We start from the raw sequence: 5,822 nt of genomic DNA, 5'->3' as shown, positions 1-5,822 counted from the left end.
AAAAAAAAAAAAGTGAAATATGTAAAAAAAAAACTTAAATACACAATTTCTTATTGAATGTAGTTTCAAATGAAATGATTACTCTAGTCTTGTTTTTATTGCAATTACCATTAATAATAATAATATGAATTAATATTAGAGTGGTTTCTGAAGGATCATGTGACTGAACACTGAAGCTGAAATCCATCTTTTAAATTACTGGAATAAATTGTTAAATTAAATTCGAAACGACTTTTGAACAGTTACTATACAGTGCAATAACATTTCGGAATTTTACAATTTTTACTGTGTTTATGATTAAATAAATGCAGCCTTGGTGAGCAAAATAAGCTTATTTTAAAACATTTAAAAGTACTACTGACCCCAAACTTTTGACCGGTAGTGTACATGTATGTATAAGCCTACAATTTAATAATAAAAACTAATTTGATACATATATACTTCTAAAAATATACAAAATTAGTTTTTATCATTAGGAAGGTAAATGCAAAGATGGAATAAATAAAAAATGCACTATTCACTACAGCAACAAGAGCTATTGAATGGCAGCGAAATATTTGATCATATGCACATGTCCACAACGTTCAGAAAGACTTTGCTACTATCAAACGTTTTTATTATTATTTTTATTATTATTATTATAAAACTTACCTACTCTTATTTCTGTCGAGAGATTTCGCTTCTTCGTAAATGCTGCTGGATAATAAGAAAACAGAAAATGAATATTCAAGAAAATCTCTGATTGGTCACCAGAGTCTGTCTTAATTGAAACCTGCTGTATGGCACGAAGAATTTTGGGACTTTGGCATTTTTCCAGATTCCAAGAATCCACAGAATGTTAGATTCTCTCTCTCTCTCTCTCTCTCTCTCTCTCTCTCTCATACCTCTCTCTCTCTCTCTCTCTCTCTCTCTCTCTCTCTCTCTCTCTCTCTCTCTCTCTCTCTCTCTCTCTCTCTGTCTCTGTCTTTTTCTCTCTCCGTTTTTTCTTCATCCAGCGGTGTCTTACATCAGCTTACAGTGCCTGAATGTGCGACTTAAAGGAGAACTTCGGATAGAGAGATAGGTTTGTTTTTAACGTCCTAGTCACACATTCATAACTTGGAATTAAGAGAACTCTGGACAAATGGTTTGAAAAAAACAGCGCAAGCAGTAAGTTTGCATTCAATCAAATTTCAGTGCTTTTCTTTGTTTTCGTTTGTTGGTTAATGTAAGGAAATCTTGGTTACCGTCCTCTGTTTGATTTAGGAGTGCGTGTTTATGATTGACTGTGATAGTTTTAAGGTGATTTCGTGAGTTTCGCTGTCTTTTGTGTTAAAGTTGAATTGGACAGCTTCTGTTTGCATGGCAGACTAAAATAGCGGATAACAGAGCGACTTGATTTTGGTCAACTTTTGCAAGCCAGCTGTTTTGAATATAGTTTTTAACAGACTAGTCATACGAGTTAGGAACTTGTTAAGTTTCACATCAGTGTACTTAAAGTTATTGATCTTGTTTGGATATTAACGTACAATGTAGTTTTCCTTGCTTCCACTCAGGACTGACAGGAGGACAATTTGCCGTTTTTATATTTCAAAAAAGTTGCTCCGTTTAATAGCCCATAGTTCAGACTCAGAATTAATCATTTAACAATGCAATATTTGGATTTATAAAAACGATGTAACTGTGTAGTTAGCATGAGGATGCTATTTAGATGAAGGATTGCGCACAATAAGTTAAATAATTTGATAATCACACATTCTTAAAAAAAATTAATAAAAATAGCTGTTTTTAATAATTAGACATATTCTGATATCTGTGTGAAAATAAAGTGTACAAATTCACAGAAAGTACTAAATGTAAGCTACGTGTATGATTTAATGTTTCTATTAACTTTTGTATGAAAAACATTTTTTACATCATCGTATCTCATCAGGAAAACCACCATATTACCGTTAAATATACTGGCATAATGTTACGATTAAAATAATAAAATATTGATGTAAATAGTTGTTATTTTGTTTTCATACAAAATCCATTCAACTTGATTTTTGATGTAGCCTATGGCTCTTTGGTGTGATGACAGACTTTGCATCCTCTAAAAGTCTATCCTCTAAAATTCACAGGAATTAAGAGATTGCTGTGCAAATCAGCCTGATTTGTGTTGGACGGGTTCATGACCTCAATACCTGCATTAAACATTCAGCCCTGACCTGTTCAATAACTCAACATATAATTCATCTTAACTGCACATGGTCACTTATATACCTCCCTTACAAGTGTTCATGTAACAGAAGCAGCTTTATTTGTTGCCAAGAAACTGAATTTTATTTGACCAGATGTATTTATGTTTTTAGTAAAGGATTTAAGTATTTTATTATGATGCATTGGAAAGCTTAATTTGTATTTATTTATCATGGTCTTGTACTAATGGCATTTTTAATTTGATAATTTTACTGGAGGACAGTAACATCACTAACTTCTCAATTTTAGATTTAGCTGCAAGTACTTAAACCAAGATGAACAAGAACAAGATAAACTATTAAAAATGTGCTTATTTTTTTTAAATAGATCAAAATTAAGTCAAATGAAACTTAAAACGGGATAAAATATCTGTCATGAAGAAATGATTGCTTTTACATTTTAAGTTCACATAATTTTATATTATTTGTAATGTATATTGTAAATAATTTCATTTATTTATAAATATATAGTTAATTAATTATAATTTTAACTTACCAAATGTTATTTTTAAGCATTTAATTTTCAAAAAAATACTTAAAATCTTACATTTACATGTAAAGTGAAGTTAGTAATCTTGTTTAGATACTCAATATGTGTGGAGTCAAATGCAAAAAAACGGTTTTCGAGCATTAAAGCAATAAACTAAAACACAAATGTATTTCACCTGTACTTTTAGATTATTCAATTATTTTGTTTTAGCAAAAAAAAAAAATCCAAGTAAAAAAAAGACTATTGTTTATTAAAATAATTGTATAATTTCTACCGTGATGCTAAAAGATAATTTAGCAGCTATATTAATAGTTTATAAACCAAAAGTCATTGTCAGTCATATTTAGAATGAGAATCATTTGATAACATTTTAATAGACTCAAAGAGTCAGTGCAGCCTAAAAATGCTAATGAAATGATTTTTTAGCTTTCTCCATTATAGGTTTTAACTAGGTTTTACCCATTTGACAGCAAAAAAATCCAATTACTCAATATATAATGCAATTCAGTATGATCACCTTTTCTGTTTAATACTGAAAAATAAGTTTATTTTTCATAAAAGCTATTTCCAACAATCACATGTGCACTTTGCTTTCATTAAATATGCATTCAATGTCTTAAAAACTTGTCTGTGAAATAATTTTAGTGCAGACAACATAAAATAATATGTTATGTTACAAATATGATTCAACGATGATACTAAATTTAATTTGTTTAAATTCTCCCCATATAAATTGTTTGCAACAATTTTGCAGAAATCATTTTCAGTGCAGTGATTGTGGCAAAGTAATATGTTCACTTATTAGTGTGTAAAAGTTTGTTTGGAAACATATGTTTCCTTAATGTTTTGCTCTGAGTCTTGTATGATTCAGGCAACACTTCATAAACTGCTTTTAGAAAAGGAAATGGAAAATGATTTTTCCACTGGCAAAGTTGTTAGGTGTAATTGAAGTCAGAAAGCTCCTGGGAGCGTATATGATACATTCCAGTGTGTTTCGTGCAGGTGCACAGATGCAGTGCCTCAGAAAATGACTTCATGGCACAGTGGAAGAAAATGTTTCGTCATGGAATCATCAATGCAAATAAATAGCTTTTTTTTCAGGTGTGAATCTCATTTAGCAGTGAGTAATAATTTCAGTCACTTTTTAAAATGTTTTCAGAAGAATAGCCGAAAATATTTGTTCATCACAAAAGCTCCTGATTCTGTAACATGTGTCGCTGCACTTGCATCTGTTTTGCCTATCAGCTGGCTCTAATTTTACTGGAACTGCCATTTGATTTGGATTTATGCATTTCCATGAAAGTTAAAATATCTGCAATGCTGTGACCATTGCTTTAGGGAGGAATGAAAGAAAGAGGTTTCCAATGAAAAACACATGTTCTCTTCATACCTAAATTTACAGGCGTGTGAATATCAGCCTGGCGAATAAAATCCATTCACTTCAGCCGTGTTCAGTTTTTCAGATAAAATGTGCTGTTGTAGTCACAAATGTATTGTTAAAATATGCTCAAATGTTTAGAGTATTGATGTCATGGTTTCTTGTTGGAATATTATCATGCTATATATATATATATATATATATATATATATATATATATATATATATATATATATGTGTGTGTGTGTGTGTGTGTGTCTGTGTGTCTGTGTGTCTGTGTGTGTGTGTGTGTGTGTGTGTGTCTGTGTGTATATTTATTTATTTATTTTCTTTTTGGCCTGGTCCCTATATTAATTTGGGGTCATGCAAACTCCACACTGAAACGGCAACTGACCCAGCTAAGGCTCGAACCAGCAACCTTCTTGCTTTGAGTGTGAGGTGAAAGCACTACCTATTGCACCACTGCGTCGCCATATATATATATATATATATATATATATATATATATATATATATATATATATATATATATATATATATATATATATATATATATATATATGGCGACGCGGTGGTGCAATAGGTATTGCTTAATAATGCAACTTGGAAAAAAGGTGTTACTTTAACAGATGTCACAGCAGAAAGTACAATTTTGTTTGTTTTGCATAAATGTTTAAATGGAACAGTTAAATCAGAATCAGAATAAGTTTTATGCGCCAAGTGTGCACACACACATAAGGAATTTTTGTGGTTTTTCAGGAGCTCAGTGTACATACATACACACAGACATGTCAACACAAGAACACAGAAGACATTAAAATAACTGGAAAATAAAGTTTAAAAAAACTAAGTAAGAATAACCTTTTTTTGGCATAAACCGTATGTATTTTGTATAAATAGAGCAATTGAACACAATTGTGTGGCTCTTGGTCAACTATTAATCAGAACGAACATTGCATATCTTGCAATGTGACTATTGCAGATGCACACATGTGCAGCAGTTGAAGTTAGAATTCTTAGCCCCCCTTTGAATTTTTTTCTTTTTAATATATTTTCCAAATGATGTTTAACAGAGCAAGGAAATTTTCACAGTATGTCTAATAATATTTTTTTCTTCTGCAGAAAGTCTTATTTGTTTTATTTCAGCTAAAATAAAAGCAGTTTTAAATTTTTTTTAAACACCATTTTAAGAACAAAATTATTAGCCCCTTTTAAGCTATATATTTTTTCGTTAGTCTACAGAACAAACCATCGTTATACAATAACTTGCCTAATTAACCTAACATAGTTAACCTAATTAATCTACTTAAATGTCTTTAAATGTCACTTTAAGCTGTATAGAAGTGTCTTGAAAAATAACTAGTCAAATATTATTTACTGTCATCATGGCAAAGATAAAATAAATCAGTTATTAGAAATGACGTATTAAAACTATTGTGTTTAGAAATTTGTTGAACAAAATCTTCTCTAATTTTAATAAAAAAATAATTCTGACTTCAACTGTATATATTAAGTTTTTTTATTTATATATATATAATATATATATACACAATATGTGCATTGTTGACTATTTTAACTGTACAAATAAGAAATAAAATATTTCTATACAATTATTTACAGTTATGGGGCTTTATCTGTTACAAAAACCATAAACCTTAAGGCCCCTGTAAATGTATTACCATAATGAAATGGGTAGATGTTTTAGTGCATAAAGATCTATATCACCTGCCTGAGG

At 30.1% G+C, this 5,822-nt stretch overlaps 1 protein-coding gene across 8 annotated transcripts in view; it reads left to right on the top strand.

Moving 5' to 3' along the window:
- Window positions 1-989: 989 nt before the first annotated feature.
- ddr2a (discoidin domain receptor tyrosine kinase 2a) overlaps window positions 990-5,822 on the top strand; it is an 81,445-nt gene continuing 76,612 nt past the window's right edge. For 4 of the 8 annotated variants that reach the window (XM_087257563.1, XM_087257560.1, XM_087257568.1 and 1 more), the window contains exon 1: window positions 990-1,063. The gene's annotated coding sequence lies outside the window, so the exon portion shown is untranslated. Of the gene's footprint in view, window positions 1,150-5,822 lie in introns of all 8 variants that reach the window. The other 4 variants (XM_087257561.1, XM_087257558.1, XM_087257567.1 and 1 more) reach the window with 1 other exon arrangement.

Source organism: Danio rerio, chromosome 6 (genome assembly GCF_052040795.2).
Source record: "Danio rerio strain M-AB ecotype USA chromosome 6, GRCz13ab, whole genome shotgun sequence".
In the NCBI taxonomy this organism is placed as follows: Eukaryota; Metazoa; Chordata; class Actinopteri; order Cypriniformes; family Danionidae; genus Danio; species Danio rerio.
Note: the sequence above shows the minus strand (reverse complement) of the source record. Positions and strands in the feature narration are given on the sequence as shown.